At 52.5% G+C, this 22,677-nt stretch overlaps 1 protein-coding gene across 1 annotated transcript in view; it reads left to right on the forward strand.

The window, feature by feature from the left end:
• Nucleotides 1-2,077: 2,077 nt before the first annotated feature.
• Nucleotides 2,078-22,677, forward strand: part of SHANK3 (SH3 and multiple ankyrin repeat domains 3) — a 264,751-nt gene continuing 244,151 nt past the window's right edge. The window contains exon 1 of the mRNA XM_087969020.1: nt 2,078-2,130. The gene's annotated coding sequence lies outside the window, so the exon portion shown is untranslated. The remainder of the gene's footprint in view (nt 2,131-22,677) is intronic.

The following is a 22,677-nucleotide window of genomic DNA, read 5'->3' on the forward strand; positions in this document are numbered from 1 at the left end:
CAAAACCTCATTCCCTCCCCACCTCACTAACCTGCTTTTCAGCTCTGTTCCCCATGCAGGGCAACCGGAGAAGACCCAGCTGATCAGCTGTGGGCATGGCTTGGCCGGTGTGGCTTGGCGGGTGTGGCAGGGGAAGGATATACTTCAAAAAAAACCTTCCCGCCCCACCCACTGACCTGCTTTCCAGCTCCGTTCTCCTGTGCAGGGCAACCAAAGGAGACCCAGCCAATCAGGGAGGCAGAGAAGAGATGGGCCGGTCAGAGGTGGTTTTTGCCAGTTCTCTGAACTACTCAAAATTTCCACTACCGGGTCTCCAAAACTAGTCAGAACTGGCTGAATGCCACCTCTGCTTCTAGTTCTCTCCTCTGCCTTTTGGATGACCTTCTGGTGTCTCCCTATCCATCACCGGAGATTCTCAAGAAGAGATTTTGACAGCCATTTGGTTTAGGATCTCAATAGAAGAGAATTCAGTTCATTTAAGCGAACGTTTAAGTTACAACGGCACTGAAGAAAGTGACTTGTGGCCGTTTTTCACACTTAATGACCATTGCCGCTTCCCCGTGGTTGTGTAATCAAACTTCAGGTGCTTGGCCACGTACTTATGACGGTTGCAGCGTCCCGGAGGTCACGTGATCCATCCCCTTTTGCGACTGTCCAACAAGCGAAGTCAACGGGGAAGCCAAACTCACTTCGCCGCCACGTTACTAGCTGAACAAGTGCGGTGATTCACTGAACGGCTGTGGCAGGAAAGGTCGTAAAACGGGGCAAAACTCACTGAACAAATGTCCCGCTTAACAACAGAAATTTGGGGCTCAGTGGTGGTCATAAGTCAAGGAGTACCTGTTTCAGAGCCGCAGTGGTGCAGTGGTCAGAGTGTGGTACTGCAGGCTGCTTCTGCTGACTGCCGGCTGCCTGCAATTTGGCAGATCGAATCCCACCAGGCTCCAGGTTGACTCTTGCTATTTCTTTGCTCTTCCTTTTCTCCTCCCTTCCTCCCTCCCTCCTTCCTTCCTTCCTTCCTTCCTGTTAGAATGCAGTATTGCAGGATGATTCTGCTCACTGTCGAGAGTTCGATCCTGACCAGCTCAGGTTGACTCAGCCTTCTGTCCTTCCGAGGTTGGTAAAACAAAGATCCAGATTGTTGAGGACAACAGGCTGACTCTGTAAACCACTCAGAGAGGGCTGTAAAAGCACAGGGAAACAATATATCTAAGTCTAAGCACTGTTGCTATTGCAATTATTAATATTATTATTTTAATCTGAGGCCAAACGCACACGTGGGTGCCCAGCTAGGTGAACCAGCTGCTTAGCAAAGGGATCCTTCGCCTACCTAGGATTGCTTTCTGAAAGAAAAGTGAGGAGGGGGCTAACGCACCAAGAAGGGTCAGAGGGGGCTGGAGCAGATTTTTCCAGAGTGATGCTGGGGTCCGTTTCTCCCCCTCCCCTTCCTTAAGAAGCGGGCATAAATATATCCCTCCAGCGCATTGTCATGCCTGATTTTCTTGCCAAGCCTTGCGGTTTCCAGCCTCCTTGTCTCCCATGACCGAAGGGTCCCTGGCTTGGGGGGGGGGGGTGGGGGGCTCCCTCTGCGTTAACTCAGTCCTTGCTACAAACCCCCCAATTCTGGGAGGCTCAGGCTGCTTTACAACCAACCAGGCTTGTTTCCAAAAAAGATACCGCCTGCAGATCAAAGCGGGGGAGCCCAAGGACCTCTGGCTGCCCACACGGCCCTTCCCAGGGTGCCCCGGCCTACGGATGTGGTTTGTCGGGTTTGGGCATTAAGACATGGGGAGAACCTGGGTCTGTAGGAACACTCCGTCACCCAGGACAGCTTCTCCCTGGCATGCAAGAGCCCACCCTAGCCAGGGCAAACTTTTCCTCTTTTTTTTCTCTCAGCTGTGGAAAAACGGCTGGAGTTGGGAAAAGGGAAATAGCAGGTCTCTGTGTGTGTGTGTGTGTGTGTGTGTGTGTGTGTGACAGAGAGAGCACAAGCTGGGGGGGGGCTGTCCTTTTCCTGGCAGGCTGGAGGAAGGAAGGGGAGGGAGGGTGGGGCTGCCCTTCTCTTCCTGGCCCAAATCTTCCCTGAGCTGCACGGAAAGACAGACGTTCAGCCACCAGCCTCCTTCCAAGGTAAGAAACGGGACTTTTAGGCAATGGGGACCGCGGGGGGGAGGATTGTGGGGGGCTGCCGTTGTGGCTTCAGAATCAGGAGCAACCGGGCAAACCGTCCCGCAGGGACCCAACTCTGCAGCAACTCTGCAAAACCAGGCGCCGAGTTGGTCCCTGAGCCTCCAGCCCGCATCCTGCCAGGGAGGGTTGAAGAGGGGCTTCCTGTTGGGGCTGGAGCGTTAAGCGGCTTTGGGCATAAAAATCTCTCTTTAGCTCTGTGTTTTCCTCTGTTCAAACCGGGTGCGCGGAAGTGATGAGCGTGTAGCCCAGAGGGGTGTTGGCTGGCTACCTCGGCTGGCTGGGGGGTCCAGAGCTTCTGGCTTGGGAGGCACCTGGTGGGACCCTCTGAGGCCAGCAGGGGGGGTCGGGGGCAGGACATGAGAGGCATGGCAGAGTTAAGCGGGTGGCGTTGCCAAGGTCCTGCCTCAGAGCTTCTCCGGGGATGGGGAGTGGGGCAATCCAGCCTTGGTCCGGCCTGGAGCTCACAGATGCTGACCCGCAGCCCCACTCAGGGGGGGAATGCAGGCGACGGAGAGGGTGGGACTTTGCTGGAAATGCCTCTCTGGATATCCACCCACTGAAGGCCAGCATTGTGCTGGGCTGGTCAGGGGCCTTGCCCACTTCCAGCCAAGGCAAAGCCGCTGGATCCTCCTTGGCCCCCTGGCCCAAAGACGTCCCTGGTGGAGAAGAGAGCCAAAGGCGGGGGGGGAGTCAAGCAGGGCAGGTGTGGAATCTCTATGTGGTCACCAGAGGGCCCAAACTTCCTGGAATGCCATGGAGCCCTTATCTGGTCTTAACCCAGGGGCAAAGCATTGGCGGGAGGAGATTCCTGTCTGAGCAATCAATCCGGGGTTTTGAACCTTCTTCACCTGTGGGCCTGGTGGTTTGCATCTGACACCTGGCTTCTTAGGCAAGGAGGAAGTTTTGGCTCTTTGGAGCTGCTGCTCAGGGCCTGCCCTGCAACTCCTGGCTGTGAAATTTGGGGGCAGATTTAGTGCTGCAATCAACCAGACAGAAGCCCCAGTTGGGTCGAGAGGCCAGGATTGGGCGTTGAGCAAGTGGTTTTCCCAGGAGGTCCTTGTGGGTGGCCAAGTGGTGGAAGGGCCGGTTTGATGCTGGCGCCCCTGGACCAGGCATTAGGCTGGCCCAGGATCAGGCCCTTCGCAGGGCCACTTAGTGCACCCAACAGTGCAGGATCGGGCCTTTGCCTATGAGCTCCCTCGGGCCAAAGAGGGCAACGCCTCCTTCTTCTCGGCCTTGGCCTTGAGTTGCCACCACAGTTGACTTGATTCGCCTTGACCGGATCCCTCAAAGTGAGCAGGAGGTTCCTAGCTGGCCTTGAATCTTCAATCAGAACAGAGCTGGAAGGGACCTTGGAGGTCTTCTAGTCCAACCCTCTGCTCAGGCAGGAGACCCTCGACCATTTCAGACAGGTGGCTGTCCTGTCTCTTCTTAAAAACCTCCAGGGATGAAGCACCCACAATTTCTGGTGGCAAGTCGTTCCATTGGTTAATTGTTCTCATTGTTAGGAAGTCTCTCCTTAATTCCAGGTTGCTTCTCTCCTTGATGAGTTTCCACCCCTTGTTTCTTGTCCTGTCACTTTCAGGGGCTCTGGAGAATAATTTGACCCCCTCTTCTTTTGGGGCAGCCCCTCAAATACTGGAATCCTGCTATCATGTCCCCACAGTCCTTCTTTTCTCTAGACTGGCCAATCGTCCCCAATTCCTGCAACGGTTCTTCATGTTCTGGTCAGGGGTGGGATTCCATTTTTTTAACAACTGGTTCTGTGGGCGTGGCTTAGGTGGTGGGCGTGGCTTGGTGGTCATGTAACTGGGTGGGCGTGGCCAACTCAACATCACTCACATCGAGGCACGCATCTCCTCGCCTGGCCTCTCATGATTGTGGGGATGCTGCAACCGTCGTAAGTGTGAAAAATGGTCATAAGTCACTTTTTTCAATGCCATTGTAACTTTGAATGGTCACTCCACACAAGCAAAGTACCAGCAAAGGAGGGGAAAAAGCTCCAGAGACAGGAAGTCTAGTCCTGCCAAGAACATTATGAAGGTTAACGGAGAGGCAGTTTCTGTAAGCAACACCAGAATGTTTCCTTCCTGCCTTCCTTACAGGATTAGGCCAGTAATTTCTTCTGACAACCGGTTCTCAGAACTGCTTAGAATGTTAACAACCGGTTCTGGCGAATAGGTGCGAACCAGTAGAATCCCAGCCCTGGTTATGGTCTCCAGGCCTTTAATCATCTTAGCTGCTCTTCTCTGCCCTTCCTCCAGGCTCCACATCTTTTTGTAATACCTTAGGGAGTCTCTGTGTGTTGGGAGGGGATCTCCGTCGGCTCCCACGGTGATTCCCGTGCTAACGGCATCAGATCCTCTCGGTCTCCTGCTCACCAGGAAGCCAACAAGCGGCGGGTCTGGAGCCCATGGCGTCGCATTGCCAGGAGCCACAGCATTGGCGGCAGGCACCATAGCAAAGTGTGGGGAGTTTTTAAGGGAGCAGCTGGGAGTCCCGAATTCAAATCCTATCTCACCTCAGCCATGAAAATGGTTCGGACAGTTCCCCTCTCTCTCTGCAAATGCCTTTACTTATCTTGAAATTCAACTGGCAGAGGGGGGAGAGGGTGACCCAGTTCTATCTCATTGGTGGGGCACCAGCAAGGACAAAGAAGAGACTTTTGGGTGAAAAGGAGGCCCCTCCCTTTTCACATGACACCCCCTCTCGATGGGCATTAATTAATGCGCACGGATACTTTGCGTTTCCTTATTCGCCTCTCCAAAAATGGGCGCGTTCATGCTTGCAAATGTACATTTAGGATATCTGAATAGCTCGCCCCACAGCAATAAAGGGGAGGTGGGAATAAGGAGGAGCACCAGGGAGGACATCAATGGTTTTAAGTGTAAATGCTTCTCAGGCTGCCGCATAAAGGAAACGGAGAAGAATAGCTAATGCCAGAGAAAACAGAATTAGGAGTGGAGAGGAACGTGACGGGTGGAGGCGAGCCAGGAGAAACTTAAAGGAGATAAAAATGTAAAAATTATGGTCTGAGAGATGGTCGTTTTCCTATCAGAACAGAAGAACAAAGGAGAGTTCCAATTTTGTACCAAATTTTGGTCACCATGATATAAAAAAAGATAATGGGACTCTAGAAAAATGCAGAAAAAGAGCAAGAAAGAAGATTAGAGGACTGTGTGCTAAAGCTGGGGTCTCCAACCTGGGCAACTTTAAGCCTGGAGGACTTCAACTCCCAGAATTCCCCAGCCAGCAAAGCTGGCTGGGGAATTCTGGGAGTTGAAGTCCTCCAGGCTTAAAGTTGCCCAGGTTGGAGACTTCTGTGCTCAAACGTAAGGTGAAGACTGGACAATCACTTGTCTGGGTCTCCTGCTTGAGCTGTGGGTTGGACTAGACGTCCTCTGATGTCCCTTCCAACCTCTGGTTATACTGTAAGGTGGCCACTAGGGAGGAGAAGGTGAAGAGAAACGCAGCACCGGGAGGAATCTTCCCTTAGGACTGACACAAGGGAAAGGAATCTCGGGGTCTTTGGAAATTGCAACTCATTCCAAAGTTGGTGGATCACCAGACATCTTGAAGGTCCACCATCCAGGACATGGTAGAGTCCCTTCTGCATTTGTCGGCCAATTCCCTGCACCACATTTTAAGGTATCCTGGAGCCTGGCCGAGCCCAGGAAATACAACCAAAAAGGAAAGAAAAAGGGAAGAGAAGCATCTACTAAACTTGGAGAAGAGTAGAAAGGAATGTTTGGAGCTCAGGGCCAACTGTGGAGTCCTTGGTGCTCTCTCAACTGGGTGGTTTCCTTGCAGACGTTTCATGACCAAAATAGGAAACATCATCAGTGCTCGAAAGGAGTGGGATTTGCTCTCGGGTTATATACAAGTGGCTGCCCCGTCAGTGTTGGTGGGGTTGTTTTTGGTCGTTCCTTGATTGGGTTGTTGATTATTGTTGATGGTTGGTCTGAGGTGGTAGTTCCTTCATCGGAGCCTTGCTTAATGCTTGTTTATTGACAGGCCAGTGACAGCGCAAGGCCCCTGTGTAGAAACAGAGGACAAATGCCTTCCCTTGTAGCACCGATGATGTTACCTAGTTGGGTCATGAAACGCCTGCAAGAAAACCACCAAGCTTAGAGAAAGAACATCAGTTACTCTGCAGTCACCGTTCTCCTCCCCCTCCGCCTCCTCTTTCTCCTCCTCCTCCTCCTCTACAAACCTCACTCCCTTCCAAAACTGATAATGTTACCTAGTTGGGTCATGAAACGTCTGCCAGAAAACCACCAAGCTGGAGAAGACAAGATGAAAGGACAGGAGAACCACCAGTTGGACATCAGAGAGGAGCAGATACCAGCCAAGTCTTAGGAGAAACCTGGGCGAAAGGATAGATTTTCCTTTCCTGATAGCCCTGGAGATCCTGCCCACTCCAGAGTGGATGGGTAAAAATTAAGCTAGGGTGGGGATTGAGGGGGTGGAGCTGCCCTACTACTTACCTTTGGACAGGTGTAGCCAGGCCTCGCACACCCCGACACCTGCCTGGCCGGCCCATTTCTTCTGCAGCCGGCAAGGCTGGCCAGGCTTTCCTGAAGGCCTCTGTAGTAGCTGAGAACAAAGCTCTGGATCGATCCTGAAGGCTGCAGGGGCCTCAGGAAAGCCTTGCCGGCCGCAGAAGAAGAAGTTCCTGAAGGCCTCAGACAGTGAAAAGGAGGCTGGGGGTGATGCATGCAATCGAGCTTAGTCAGTGGAGGACATCCCCCGAAAATAAGACCTGGTGCCTTTTTTTTGGACAGGGTTTTATTTTCGGGGAAACATGGGGTCCACCCCAGGGCCACCTCAAGGTGCATGAAATCTGGGTTTGGAAGGGGTGGCATCAGGGGATCCCAGTGGTGGAACAGAGGCAGGAGAGGCCACGGGAATCACTGAGGCCGGTCACGTTTTCTGCCATCTCAAGCTTGGATGAAAAGTTCTTCATCTCAAAGGTTGAGAAAGTCTCGGAGCAGCGACGGAAGGTGGGTGGAAGTTGCTATTCCCTTGCATTCATTTGTAAAGAGGAAGACCTAAGAAAGGAAACCGTTTCATGGAGGGTTTTCTTAAGCTTGCGAAGGTGAAGCAGGAAGTCCATCGGGGAACAGGTGGCAAGTGTGCTTCTCCTTCCTTTCTGCGACCATCTGGGCCTGCATGAAGCCACCAACGCTTGTCTTTGGGAAGGTGCCAGTTGACAGGAATGCAGTCTCGAAATAATACTTGTACATCCTCAGATTGGAAGCTGCTCCCAGAACACGTCGGAGGCCGGTGGCTGTTTATATTTATGAAACATATTTGAAGCTGTGATGTAGCGGATAAATTTGAGGCTCGATCAATCAATCAATCAATCAGAATAGAGTTGGAAGGGATCTTGGAGGTCTTCTAGTCCAACCCCCTGCTCAAGCAGGAGACCCTAAAGCAGGGCTGTCCAACCTTGGCCCCTTGAAGCCTGGCGGACTTCAACTCCCAGAATTCCCAGCCAGCAAAGCTGGCTGGGGAATTCTGGGAGTTGAAGTCCGCCAGGCTTCAAGGGGCCAAGGTTGGACAGCCCTGCCCTAAAGCATCCCAGATAAATGGCTGTCCAGTCTCTTCTTATAAGCCTCCAGTGATGGAGCCTCCACCATTTCTGGTGACGAGCTGTTCCACTGGTTATTACTCCCGATTAGGAAATTCCTCCTTCATTGCAGGTTGCCTCTCTCCTTGGTTAGTTTCCATCCGTTGCTTCTTGTCCTGCCTTCAGATACTTTGGAGAATAGCTTGACTCCCTCTTCTTTGGGGCAGCCCCTGAGATACCGGAAGACTGTGACTATGCCTCCCCAGTCCTTCTTGTCATTAAACTAGCCAGGCCCAGTTCCTGCAACTGTTTGTCAATGTTTCGGTCTCCAGGCCTTTGATCATCTTATCTGCTCTTCTCTGCACTTTTTTCCAAAGTCTCAACATCCTTTTTTTTCTAATGTGGTGACCAAAATTGGTTGCATTATTCCAGGCGCGGCCTTACTAAGGCTTTATAAAGCGGTGCGAATACTCCACTTGCTTTTGATTCTCTGCCTCTGTTTATACAACCAAGGATTGTATTGGCTTTTTTGGCTGGCTCACGTTTAAGGGGTTGTCCACTAGGACAGTGGTCCCCAACCTTTTTTGTACCAGGGACCAGTTTCAAGCACACTTTTTCAAGGACGGGGTGGGGGAGAATCCGAGTTTGGTGGTTTGCTTGCAGACGTTTAATTACCTGACTAGGTAACATCTGATGTTGTTTCCTAGTCGGGTAATAAAACGTCTGCCAGCAAACCACCAAGTTCAGGGAGCGCCTCGGCCCTGCCTCCCTCAGCCCCATCCCTCAGGTGTCTCCCTCCCTCCCTCAGGTGTCTGCCTCGTTCCTCTCTCAGTCGCTCTCTCGCTGCTCCACCAGCCCAGGAAGAAACTGCTTCAAAGAAGCCGGGCGGGGTGGCTTTTCCTGTCGCCGCAGCTCCTCCGAAGCGCCCGTTTACCCCCACCCCGCCCGCCGCGCAGTTCAATCCAGTGCTCCATTCTGCCTGCCTGCCTGCCTGCCTTCGTTTCGGAGCAGCTTCGGCTGATAAAAAGAGGCGAATAGTTATTATTCTCAGCCGAAGCTGCTCCCAAACAACCAGACAGGCAGGCAGGCAGGCAGAACGGGCACTGAATTGAACGCGCGGCGGGGTGGGGTGGGGGTAAACGGGCGCTTCGGAGGAGCTGCGGCGACAGGAAAAGCCACCACCACCACCACCACCCCCTGGCTTCTTTGAAGCAGTTTCCTCCTGGGCTGGTGGAGCAGCGAGAGAGCGACTGAGAGAGGAACGAGGCGGGAGGAAACCGAAGCTGCTGAGCCAGAGAGCAGGACACAGGCTTCGGTTGCTTCCTCCCTCCCCTTCTTCTCATTTGTGTCCTTGATCCCGATCCCAGCAGCATTCACCGAAGGGAAGAAAGCTGCCATTTTTTAAAATTTTTTTTTCTTTGCGGCCCGGTACAGAGTGCTCCACGGACCGGGACCGGTCCGCGGCCCGGTGGTTGAGGACCCCTGCACTAGGACTCCAAGGTCCCTCTTGCTGTTATTGATTTTGAGCCAGGCCTCACCTAAACTGCACTTAAACCTTTGATTTTTCCTGCCAAGGGTGTAAAACTTGGCTTCTGACTCAGATATGATGAGAAGCATTAGCCCTTCTGATATTGGTGGAAGTCATAAAACAGCCTCGCTCTCTCTCCCACTCAGATCCTTCAGCCATCCTGAAATAGTCAATGAAAAAGAAATAAATATATTTGGAGTGGTTTGTCAATGCCTTCCAACCATGCATTCCACAGATGACGCCCTAAAGCCTCCGCAGAGACCTCTAAAGCTCATCCATCAATTCGCCCAAAGGCAGGCGACCAATTCACTGAGGTCTCCGCAGCCTTCCTCATAACCTCTGTGCAGGTTTCTTGGTGCCAGCATCCAGGCTTCAGCGTAGATTTTGGTCTTGGGAGTGTGTGTGGGGGGGTGTTGTTTGTACTCTTTGCCTCCTCATCCAAGCTGCCCCCCCTCCAAATGAAGCCAGATGGTCCGAGGACCGCCTGTCCTGGAGGGAGATCAAAGCAAAGAAACTTCACGGAGCCAAGGAAAATAATTGGCATTCTGGAGAATGTTTGTGCTGTCCTGTCCTTTTCCAGGAGAAATGAGATCCCCCACGGGGCCTTTGCTCAGCGTCTCCTGGGATTGACTTGAGGGTTCCCACAATCTTTTGTTCGTGCCGATGGCCGATGGTCCTGGGAGAGAGACGGGCAGCGTTAGCCCTGCTCTTCCTGGATTCTGGGGGACTTTGGCTCCGTTTCCCAGCTTGTTCAACCTTTCAAAATGTCTCCATACTCACCATGGAATAGTAGATTCCTCCTCCTCCTCTCCCTTCTCTTTCTCCTCCTCCTCCTCCTCCTTCATTTCCTCCTCCTTTCTTCTTCTTCTCCTCCTCCCCTCCTCTCCCTTCTCTCCCTTCTTTCTTCTTCTCCTTTTCTTCCTCCATTTCCTCCTCCTCCTCCTCCCCCTCCTCCTCCTCTCCCTTCTTTCTTCCCCTCCTCCTCCTCCTTCATTTCCTCCTCCTTTCTTCTTCTTCTCCTCCTCCCTCTCCCTTCTCTTTCTTCTTCTCCTCCTCCTCCTTCATTTCCTCCTCCTTTCTTCTCCTCCTCCTCCTCCTCTCCCTTCGTTTCCTCCTCCTTTCTTCTTCTCCTCCTCCTCCTCTCCCTTCTTTCTTCTTCTCCTCCTCCTCCTTTCTTCATCTCCTCCTCCACCTTCTCCTCCTCCCCTCCTTTCTCCTCCTCCTCCTCCTCCTCCTCCCCCTCCTTTCTCCCCCTCCTCCTTTCTTCTTCTTCTCCTCCTCCTCCTCCTCCTCCTCCCCCTTTCCTCCTCCTTTACCACTTCATGTGTCAAGGGAGATACCAAATTTTGGTTCTGGCTCTTCTGGAGGCCTCAACCCTTGTTATTGGATCCTCTTGTAGGGTGTCTAGATTCCTCCTTTGGTCTTCCAACTGCTGTGGAACCTTTCCTAATGTAACCTTGAATGGCTTGTGACAGGATGACTATTGGGGTTTGTTGACTGAATTATCCGTAATCCTCCACTGCCGTTGCTTCGCCTGACCATAATCCTCCTCATAAGCCCCCCACCCACCCCACCCCCCTTTCTGCATGGCTGTGACCTTCAGGGGTGTTTGGTACCAGGCAGGAGGCGGGAGGGACAGGGAACTCCCAGGCCAGATCCTTTCACGTTTTCACGCACAAGAGCCGTCGGCCGTGGGGGTGGTGGTGGCCGTTGGGTCAGGAGTGGGGAAGGGTCTCTGTTGGGCCAGAAGAGCCCCCTCCTCGGGGGGACTGGGTTTCATGATTTCAGCCTCATTTCTTCCGCTCACTCCGTTTTTGTTTTATAATCGGGATCTGAGGAAGGAGCCCAAGTGGATTCTCTGGCCCGGCCACGGAGCTCTCGGTCACTGTTCCTGCTGGCCTTTCAGTTGGGAAAAAAGGGCAGCTAGTCCTTGACTTACAGCCGTTCCTTTAGCAAGTGCTCGAAGTTACGATGGCACTGAAAAAGCGACTTAGGACCAAGTCCTCGCTTTTACGGCGCTCTTACTCTGGGAGTCAGCGGGGGCTTCCTCCTCCTGCAGCTCTGGGCGGGGTTCCCCCCCAAGCCTGGCTCCAGCACAGGGCGCTCCAGACGTGGCCCCTTTAAGACTGGCGGACTTCCGCTCCCAGGATTTCCCAGGCTGGGGGATTCTGGGAGTGGAAGTCCACCACTCTTAAAGGGGCCAAGTTTGGAGAGCCCCCTCCTCCAGCAGCCCAACTCCCCCTCCCCAAGAGACGCACAGCATCCTTACAGGGCTGGCAAAGGCTCTCCCGTTTCCATAGCAAACCCCCCCAGTCTTGAGGGAGAGGCGTGGGGGGCAGAGGGTGCCCGATGCACCCCTGGCTGTGCCCCAGAAGGTTTGGCATCCCCCCCCCATGCAGCCTGTTCATTTTCTCAGCTGGTCCCCAGCAACTCCAACTCCCATACTCCCCACAGCCGCTTGGCTGAAGCTAGTGGGAGAAGTCTGGGGGGCTTGGGGGCGCAGAGGGGGCCGAGAGAACCCCAAAAGGGCTGGAGGGGGGTCCAAGGGAAGGGGATGCTGGGGGGCAGCGGGCGGAGAGGCTGCCATCCCGCCCTCCCCGCAGCTCTTCCCCCCTCCCCAACTCCGGCGGGCAACTTTTCCGGCTGCCCTTCCTCGCCGCCCCCTCCTCGCCCGCCCTCATTGCCATGGCGACGCTGGGAACTCCCGGCTGCCGAGGGGGCTGAGTTTGCAGCAGGGAACGGAGCTCGCGCCTCTCGCCCCTCGACCAGCGCCCGGACGCCCCCTTCCCCCCGTCCCCGAGCCCCCCTCCGGGCGGCCGGGACCCCGCCAAGGTAAGCGCGGCGCGGCGGAGCGCTCGGGCTGGGCAGCCCCGGCAGGCGGGCTGGGTGGGCGCCCAAGCCGCTGGTCCGGGATGGGAGAGGGTCTCCCGTGGGGCCGGCTGGGGTGGGGTGGGGGGTGGACTAGAAGGCCTTCGGGGTCCTTTCCGACCCTGGGATTCTACCTTCCGCGTGCGAAGTTGACTTGGGCGAATCCCACCCAGTTCTAGCTCTGGGGCGTTGCAAGCGTTAAGTATCCGGTTGAATGAATTCCTCCGCGCTGTGTAGGAAGGCTGGGCAGCCATTGGTCCAGAATGGGATAGGGTCTCCTGCCTGAGCAGGGGGGGTTGGACTAGAAGACCTCTGAGGTCCCTTCAAACTCTCTTCTTCTACTCTACGCCCTTGTTCCAAATTTACTTTGCCAATCCCCCCCTAGCTCTGGTGCCTTGGTCCATTCCAAGCATGAAGCATAATTCATGGATGCTAATGAAGCATTAAGCATCGAGACAGCCATTGGTCCAGAATGGGGTAGGGTCTCCTGCCTGAGCAGGGGGAGGGGGTTGGACTAGAAGACCTCTGAGGTCCCCCTTCCGATTCTGCTACTTCCGTGCTTTTGCTGTCGGCAGAGCAATGGAGCCACTGCGGGGGGGGGAGCAGCCAAGAGGGGCAGCAACCCACGCCTATGCCGGCAGCGGTGCGTCCAAACTGGCGTGGGCAAAGCAGGGGCAGCCTGTGGCAAGCGTGCCAGGATTGACTCTCTCACCTGCTGCTGGCGTAATCCGCTCGGGGTGGGGTCTGGAGAAAGACCCCCACCTCGGGCACAGTTGCCGCCCGCACAGTCTGAAGATGTGGGGGCACTGCCAACCTGGACGGAAGAGTGGGCACCAAGCTCCTAGGCAGGAAGAATGGGCTCTGACGGACCGACCGATGCCTCCTGGGAAATGTAGTCTGCCACCTCTGCCCAGTGGCTCTTTGGCCACATTTCAAGCCTTCCTGCCTGGCACTTGGAGTCCTGCCACCGGTGCCCTCCGCACAGCTCTCAGGGGGAGCTGGATCTGGGGCACCTTCAGCTGCCCACAGTTGGCATTGACAGGGAAGCTGTGGGGGGGGGGGCAGGACAGCTGGCAGGGCATGTGCCCGGGGGCAGAAAAACCCATGTTCCTTCTTTTTTGGCACCCTTGGGGGGGGGGAACCTGTTGTATGAACAGTTTCTGTTTCTGGGCATATAGATTTAGGAAGAACATCCTCTGCTAGGGGATGGGTTGGGGTGGAGTCTTCCGGGAGGGGGTCATGCCAACTCCTGTGCCAGCTGAGAGAAAAAACCCTGTGACTTTAGCTGGCTGGGGACTTCTGGGAGTTGAAGCCCACCCCTCTTGAAGCGGCCAAGGTTGAGAAACGCACTGCTCTAGCGGGAAGGAGAGGAAACCAGATGCCACGGGGGGAGGAAGACAGGCCTCTGCAGGAGGGGTCTCCAACCGTGGCCGCTAAGACTCGGGACTTCAACTCCCAGAATTCCCCAGCCAGCCAGGAATGATAGAGTTGGAAGAGACCAGAAGGGTCATCTAACAGGGTCTCAACCCCGCTTAAGACTCGGGACTTCAACTCCCAGAATTCCCAGCCAGCCAGGAATGATAGAGTTGGAAGAGACCAGAAGGGTCATCTAAGTCAGGGGTCTCCAACCTTGGCGCTTTAAGACTGGGACTTCAACCCCAGAATTCCCAGCCAGCCAGGAATGATAGGTTGGAAGAGACCAGAAGGGTCATCTAAGTCAGGGGTCTCCAACCTTGGCCGCTTTAAGACTCGGGGACTTCAACTCCCAGAATTCCCCAGCCAGCCAGGAATGATAGAGTTGGAAGAGACCAGAAGGGTCATCTAAGTCAGGGGTCTCCAACCTTGGCCGCTTTAAGACTTGGGGACTTCAACTCCCAGAATTCCTCAGCCAGCTTTGCTCAGGGTTGGAGACCCCCTGCTCTGGTGACCCATTTTATCCACGTCAGAATAGGGTGAAAAAATAACAGGGTGGGGGGATTGTGGTCTTGCTTCCCCAGGCCCCCTTTGGCTTTGGGTCTTGCTGGAGTTGGCCTCCTGGTTTCTGGAGACCAAGGCTGGATTCCTGGGAATCCCTTGATCCTCCCCGGATACTTTTTATTGATTTATTTATTTATTTGATTTGATTTATCAATCACTTACAAGGTAATAGATATAAGTATAAACATGAGTAAGAATACAGGAAATAGGTATGAATAGATGGGGACAATAGGACAGGGACGGGAGGCACGATTGGGCACTTATGCACGGCCCTTACAGACCTCTTAGGAATGCGTATTCTCTCCCTTTCCTTTCCTTTCCTTTCCTTTCCTTTCCTTTCCTTTCCTTCTTTCCTTTCCTTTCCTCCTGCTCCCTCCCTTCTTTTCTCTCCTCCCTCCATTCTTTTCTCTCCTTCCTTCCTTCTCCTTCCCTGTTCTCCTTCCTTCCCCCTTCCTTCTTTCCTTCCTTCCCTCCCTTCCTTTTCTCTCCTTCCTTCTTTCCTTCCTCCTTCCCTTCCCTGATTGATTTCCTTCTTCCCCCTTCCTCCCTTCCTTCTTTCCTAGGACCCTCCCTCCCTCCCTTCCTTTCTCTCCTTCCTTCTTTCCTTCCCTCCTTCCCCTTCCCTGTTCCCTTCCTTCCCTTTCCTTTCCTTTCCTTTTCCTTTCCTCCCTCCTCCTCCCTTTTCTCTCCTTCCTTCTTCCTTCCTCCTTCCCCTTCCCTGTTCTCCTTCCTTCCCCCTTCCTTCCTCCTTCCTTCCTTCCTTCCTCCTCCCCTCCCTCCCTCCCTTTTCCTTCTTTCCTTCCTTCCTTCCCCTTCCCTGTTTTTCTTCCTCCCCCTTCCTTTTTTCTTTCCTTCATTCTTTTATTTTATTTATTTATTTTATTTGCCAATCACTTACAAGATAATAGATATAAGTATAAACATGAGTAAGAATACAGGAAATAGGTATGAATAAATGGGGACAATAGGACAGGGACGGGAGGCAGGATGGGGCACTTAGGCAGGCCCCTTTTGCTAGTTGCCCCTCCGTCTTCGTCCTTCCCAGATACTTCAGGGTCTGTCAGTCTATCCAGCAGCCTTGGGAACTCCTTGCTGAGCTGCTCAGGTTGGACCAAGCTTGGCTGGGATGGAGAGAGACAAGGGACCTATGGAAATCGCTCTGTGGTGCCCAGCGCGAAAGAGACAGGAGTTGGGTTTGGGTTTCGGGGAGATACTTCGGGGGTTCAGAAATGGATGGTTTGCGGAAACCAGTTGGTGGGTGTGGTTGGGATTCCTTTGGGAGAGCTAGATTTTAAACAGGATTCTAGTTTAGGATGGACAGCCATTCCGGAATGAATTTGGGCACAGTTGCAGGAATTGGGTATGTGTAGATGAATGAACAGAAGGGCTACGATGGAAGTCTTCCCATATTTGAGGGGCTGCCCCAAAGAAGAGGGGGATCAACCTTTTCTGAGGGCAGGACAAGAAACAAATGGATGGGATCTAACCAAGGAGAGAAGCCACCTAGGACTAAGGAGAGATTTCCTAACAGTGAGGACAATTAACCAGGGGAACAGCCTGCCACCAGAAATCGCGGGCGCTCCATTATCGGAGTCTTTTAAGAAGATACTGGATAGCCCATGTCTAAAATGGGGGTTGGACTAGAAGACCTCCAAGGTCCCTTCCAATTCATTCTATATTCTTTTGGAGCGAAAGACCAAAGACTACCTCCCTCGTACCGTTTTGTGCTCTCGGTTTTCAGTCTTTATTTAGTTGTAGTCAATTTTAATGCTTTTTTTATTTTATTTGTGCTGCCATGATCCTGTCAGCCGCCATTTGGATAACGAAATGGAGAACATGTAAATTTAATTAATGAAAAGAATTAAATCCATTCTGTGGGGATAAGAGTCCCAGTGGGGCTCCACCCCTGCTCCTCGATGGTTACTGACATGAGTCAGCTTTGGCACTGTGGTGTATGCCTACTCGCCCCCCCTTCCACACAACACACACACACACACACACAGAGGGAGAGCTCGTTTCACCTCCTACGGAAAGTTCCAGAGATGTGACGGCAGCCATTGTGATGGAGGGACGCGCGTCTCTTCGGAATCCGTCCCCTCCTCCTTGGGGGAGGGTGGCTGGCTTGGAAGAAAGCCCCCCTCCCGTTGCCTCCCTGGCCCAAGGCTGCCCCTCTCAGCAGCCACAAGGGGGGTCCGGTGAGCCACAACTCAACCGCTTGACCCCCCGGAGTGGCGTCTCCATTGGTGGAAGTGAGGCGCCCTTGGCCCACCCAGGAATGACCCTCACCTCCTGCCGCAGCCCCTGCAGTCTTTTGGAGGGGCCACGGTTCTGGCGTGGCCCGAAGAGAATAGAATAGAATAGAATAGAATAGAATAGAATAGAGAATAGAGAATAGAATAGAATAGAATAGAATAGAATAGAATAGAGAATAGAGAATAGAGAATAGAGAATAGAATAGAGAATAGAGAATAGAGAATAGAGAATAGAATAGAAGAATAGAATAGAATAGAATAGAATAGAATAGAATAGAATAGAGAATAGAGAATAGAATAGAATAGAATAGAATAGAATAGAATAGAATAGAGAATAGAGAATAGAGAATAGAGAATAGAATAGAGAATAGAGAATAGAGAATAGAGAATAGAATAGAAGAATAGAATAGAATAGAATAGAATAGAATAGAATAGAATAGAATAGAATAGAATAGAATAGAATAGGGAAAGTATAAGGATAGAATAGAAAATAGAAAGAATATAATAGAATAGAATAGAATAGAACAGGACAGGATAGGATAGGATAGAATAGAACAGAACAGAACAGAACAGAACAGAACAGAATAGAATAGAATAGAATAGAATAGAATAAGGAAAGTATAAGGATAGAATAGAAAATAGAAAGAATATAATAGAATAGAACAGGATAGGATAGGATAGGATAGGATAGGATAGAACAGAACAGAACAGAACAGAATAGAATAGAATAGAATAGAATAAGGAAAGTATAAGGATAGAATAGAAAATAGAAAGAATATAATAGAACAGAACAGGATAGGATAGAACAGAACAGAACAGAACAGAACAGAACAGAACAGAACAGAACAGAACAGAACAGAACAGAATAGAATAGAATAGAATAGAATAGAATAGAATAGAATAGAATAGAATAACAGGGTTGGAAGGGACCTTGGAGGTCTTCTAGTCCAACCCCCTGCCTAGGCAGGAAACCCTGCACCGCTTCTGACAAAGACGGAGGAAAGGCCTTTCTTATTCTGAGGATATGGAGGTTTGTCCTGGCGCCTATTAACCGGGCCAACTCGGGGCGAAGCAGGACACCCCCCCAGGCCCCCTCAACCTCAGCTGGAGAGCGAAACCTGCGTTATCGTTTATTGTGATTGTCCTACCCAGCAGGGTCAGCGTTCAGGGCGAGGTGGCCGACACCGAGGCCCAAAAACAACACAGGCTGTCTTCGATGTGCAACCACCATCGAGCCCCAAAGTTCCGTTGCTAAGTGAGATGCCGGCTCGCTGCTTGGACCCTTTTGACGGCCTTTCTTGCCACCGTTGCTAAGCGAACCACTGCCGTGGATAAGCGAGTCGCACGGGCGTTAAGCGAATCTGGCTCCACCCCCTTTGACTTTGCTGGTCAGAAGGTCCCAAAAGGGGACCTCGTGACCCCCTGGGGCCCCCTCGTAAATAGGAGCTGCCTGCCAGTTTTAACCAGGCATCCCTGGGGGGATGTGGCAATGGTCGTAAGTGTGAGAAAAAAGTCCCTTTTTTCAGCTCTGTCGTAACTACAAATGGTCACTAAATGAGCTGATGTGAAAGGAAGCCAGCTTTTATTTGGGCAGCCTCAGCCCCAGAGGAAGAGGAGGGGAGGGGGCAGCGGGCACCTGGCTTGGGGGGGGGGGGCTCCCTTTTTCGGCTTCCTGCCCTCCCTCTGGGCTGGGTGGCATTGGGAGGGCCGTACCCAGCCCGAAGGCGCCAGGGCAGCAGCCCTTTCCCTTGGGAAGAGCCGGCCGGGCTGAGAACAGCTGGCGCTTCCGGCCCGGAGTTTTCGGCCTTTTTATAGACGCTCCCAAAGAATGTCCGGAAAACCGTCTGTGGCCAGGCTGGCCGGCCTTGTTTCCAGGGGGCAGGAAGAGGCTCCGCTCAGAGGGGGTCCCAGGAGGCCCTGGAACAGAGGCCGAAGCCCCCAACAATCTGGCCTGGGGGTCTCTGCCTGGCTCGGCCAGCATCTGGGGAGGGGGCACACAGGGCGACGGGCTCTCGTCCTTCTGCCTCGGCTCTGCGTCCAGGGAGGGCGGCAGCATTGAAGGGCAAGGGAGGGCAGTGGGCCGATTTACAGGGGGGGCCTTGGCTGTCTCTCTCTGGTGGAAACGAAAGTGGTGGGGGACTCACACACACACACACACACACACACACACTGACACACGCACACACACCGAGTGTGGCATTTCCGGATGTTTATTCGGCTGGTGTTTATCCCTCTGATGAAGCCGGTCCAGAGGAAAGAAGGGCCAGGAGGGTGATTGACAGATCCGCTACCGAATAACCCAGCTGGAAGGGGACCTCCGAGGTCTTGTAGTCCCACCCTCTGCTCTCCCTGGAGACCCTGCCTCATTTCAGGGCTCCCACCTTGTCTGAAAAGCTTCCGGCTCTGGGAGGCCTTCACAGCTTTGGAAGGCAGCTCGTTCCAGCCGTTCATTGTTCTCCCGGTCAGGAAATTCCCCCTTCCTTGTGATAGCCGCCTTCCCGTATTGGAGGGGCTGCCCCAAAGGAGGGGGGGGGGGGGAGGGAGGAGGAGGGGAGGGGAGGGAGGGAGGGAGGGAGGGGGTCAAGCTATTCTCCAAGGCATTTGAAGGCGGGACAAGAAGGGATGGGAACTGAACCAGGAGAGATTCAACCTGGAACTAAGGAGGGACTTTCCTAACAGGGAAGACAATTAGCCAGGGGAACAGCCTGCCACCAGGAGTTCTGGGTGCTCCATCCCTGGAGGGTTTCAAGAAGAGACTGGACACTTGTCTCAAAATGTGTAGGGTCTCCTGCCTGAGCCCGGGGTTGGACTACATAGCCTCCAAGGTCCCTTCTAGCTCTGTTCTGATCCAAAGGTCCCCAGAAGCACACAGCACAAAGAAGGGCCCAAGGGCCACACAGGGTTCCTCCCCATCTGGGGGGGGGGGGGGAGAGAGGGAGGCTGACCCTGAGGGGCTCAGCGGAGACAGCCAGGCCTGGAGGAGGCGGGAAGACGGACCGCCTGCCCCTCCGGCCCCTCCTTGGAGGGGAGGGGGCGCCTCCTGGCCCCAGGGAGGAAGGTCTCTCCCTCCTTCTCTTTCTCCTCTGACTCCTTCCTTCCTCTCCCTTTTCCCCTTCCTTCCTGCCTTCTTTTCTTCTTCCCTCCCTCTTTTGTCCTTCCCTCTCTCCCTCTTCGCCCTTCCTTCCTGCTATCCTCCCTCCCTTCCCTTCCCCTTCCCTTTCCCTTCTTTTTCCTTCCTTCAAGTTCTCCCAGGTCTGCTACAAGGGGCCGCAGCACTTTCTGATGAGTGCCTGTCCAAGCCTTTTCTTTCTTTCTTTCTTTCTTTCTTTCTTTCTTTCTTTCTTTCTTTCTTTCTTTCTTTCTTTCTTTCTTTCTTTCTTTCTTTCTTTCTTTCTTTCTTCTTATCTTTCTTCTATCTATCTATCATCTATCTATTTATCTTTCTTTCTTATCTTTCTTATCATCTATTTCTTCTCTTATATATCTATCATCTATCTATCTATCTATCTATCTATCTATCTATCTATCTATCTATCTATCTATCTATCTATCATCTATACATCATCTATCTATCTATCTATCTATCTATCTATCTATCTATCTATCTATCATCCATCATCTATCTATCTATCTATCTATCTATCTATCTATCTATCTATCTATCTATCTATCTATCTATCATCTATCATCCATCATCCATCTATCTATCTATCTATCTATCTATCTATCTATCTATCTATTTATCTATCTATCTATCTATCTATCTATCTATCTATCTATCTATCTATCTATCTATCTATCTATCTATCATCTATCTATCTATCTATCTATCTATCTATCTATCTATCATCTATCATCCATCATCCATCTATCTATCTATCTATCATCCATCATCCATCATCCATCTATCTATCTATCTATCTATCTATCTATCATCATCCATCATCTATCTATCTATCTATCTATCTATCTATCTATCTATCATCCATCTCTATCTATCTATCTATCTATCTATCTATCATCTATCATCCATCATCCATCTATCTATCTATCTATCATCCATCATCCATCTATCTATCTATCTATCTATCTATCTATCTATCTATCTATCTATCCATCTATCATCTATCTATCTATCTATCTATCTATCTATCTATCTATCTATCTATCTATCTCCCTCCCTCCCTCCCTCCCTCCCTCCCTCCCTCCTTGGGGGTCCTCTGAGCAGGGTGAGCCATCTTGGGGGTTCCTGTACATGTGTGCAGAGTATCGGCAGTTGAGACCAACCGTTGTGCCAAAGCCCATCAGTAAGCCTGCCACTCAACTCCAGTGAAAAATCTTTGGGAAATCCGTCAAGGGGGAGAAAGGTCGCCAACCCCACACATGCAGCGGTGTCGAGAAAACGGAAGGGCGGAAACAGGTCCCGTGGGAACCCCTTTCTGCCTCTTCGGCCAGCTCTTCGTCACAATACCCCAAGCCCTGTTGAATTGGGTGCCTGTGCAGCAAGGACCTCCGAGTTTCCGCCCTCTCGGTGAACTTTCCAGAACCTCCCCAGTCCCCCGGAGGCACCACGAGCTGAAATGACGGTTTCGCCTGCCAAACGCCCTTGGCGAGCCCGTCTGCGAAGCCACCAGAAATCCCGGTTCTCCACTTCGGTTCGGTTCTCCGTCATCGGGGAAGTGAGAGGCTTATCTCGGTTGTCCCCCCAGGAAGGTTTTTCTTCTCCACTGAGAACGGCCTAAACATAAATACACTGGTGTGTAACGTGGTTGTAAATCAAGCCATTGCAACCATTTCCTTCCATAAATCAGATCCTCTTTGAAAGTGGATCCTGGCGGGGACCTTCCTTGCTTCCTGGGAAATTGGATTCCACAGGATACGGTCTGGACTGGACCGTGGGAGGAAATCCTTCGATCTCTCGTGAACGTCTCACTGGTCAACTTGATCGGAGGAACCTGTTTGGTTCTTGCAAGAACAACGACAACGCAACCTTTCGGCCTGCTGAGATATAATTTAGACCCCTCCTTTTTACTTACTTACTTACTTACTACATTTCTATGACACCCACCTCCCCTGGGTGGCTCTGTCAGCTCCTGTTTTTTACATCGATGGGGGTCTTCCTCACTTGAGGATCAACTGTGTCTTCCCAGCTGTGGATTCAGGACTGGGAATAGCAAGATTAGCGTCAACTCGTAAAACATTCCTATGCCTTTTTTTGAGTTGCCATAAACAAGGGGCGGGGAATCTGAAGGAGCAGTACAGCAGTTTAAAAGCAGAAGTACATTCCACACTTATCTTAAAGAGGGTATACCTAGGCTACCGGATCTTCTTCCCTTGAAAATCTTTCATTGGAGAACGTGATTGATGACACCCAGAACATGCTTTGTTGGAGAATCTGATTGATGACACACCCAGGGGGGAGGGGGGAAACAGGGCCACAGGCGACTGTGAATTACCTATCCCAGAGTTGGCTTCATTTAGGTTAATGCCGGCATGTTGCTCCTAATAAATCTTTTGGATTCTTTTGGAGCTTGGCTCAAAGCTCATGATTTAATTAGGGCAATCGCCGGAACCCTGACGATGAGGGTTATCCAGCCCAAGGATCCATTTCAAAAGGGTTAGACCACCAGGGAAGTCCAAAGTCCAGCCCACCCAGGTCCCAAACGGAGGCTCCAGAAAAGGAGAGCAAGTCAGAAGAGAGCCAGAGTCACTGAAACGCTCTTCCACGGGGCATTCTGACGTTCAGTGCAGCACTCTTCCCATAGACTGAGTAGCTGCCTGGGAGTCTGGGGTGGTTTTGCAAGACTGAGGTATCTGGTACGAATGGCCTGGCCTGTGTTTTTTCTTCCCTGAAGACCTGCCAGAAGTTGTCCCCAACCCTCTGGTCCTTTCTGCACCATTTCCACTCCCAAAAAGGTTCTCGGTCTGCTCCATTGAGAGAGATTGCTCCTCGGGGTTCAGGCTGAAGGAGGCCACCTGGGGTTGGACACCCTCAGCTCCATAGCAACAGCCCTTAGACGTATATCCTGCCTCACGGCCCTTTCCAGCCCTCTAAGCGGTTCACGGAGGCAGCCTCTTGCTCCCAACCATCTGGGTCCTCATTTTACCGACCTCGGAAGGATGGAAGGCGGAGTCAACCTTCAGCCTGGTGAGAATCGAACCCCCCCCGCCCGGGGGGGGGGGGGGGGGGGGGGGGGGGGGGGGGGGGGGGGGGGGGGGGGGGGGGGGGGGGGGGGGGGGGGGGGGGGGGGAGGGTGAATGCCAAGCGGTGCAGGCAGCAGCCGCCACAG

Source organism: Notechis scutatus, chromosome 6 (genome assembly GCF_049901735.1).
Source record: "Notechis scutatus isolate UNSWTSFEM ecotype Mainland chromosome 6, rNotScu1.2, whole genome shotgun sequence".
Classification (NCBI taxonomy): Eukaryota; Metazoa; Chordata; class Lepidosauria; order Squamata; family Elapidae; genus Notechis; species Notechis scutatus.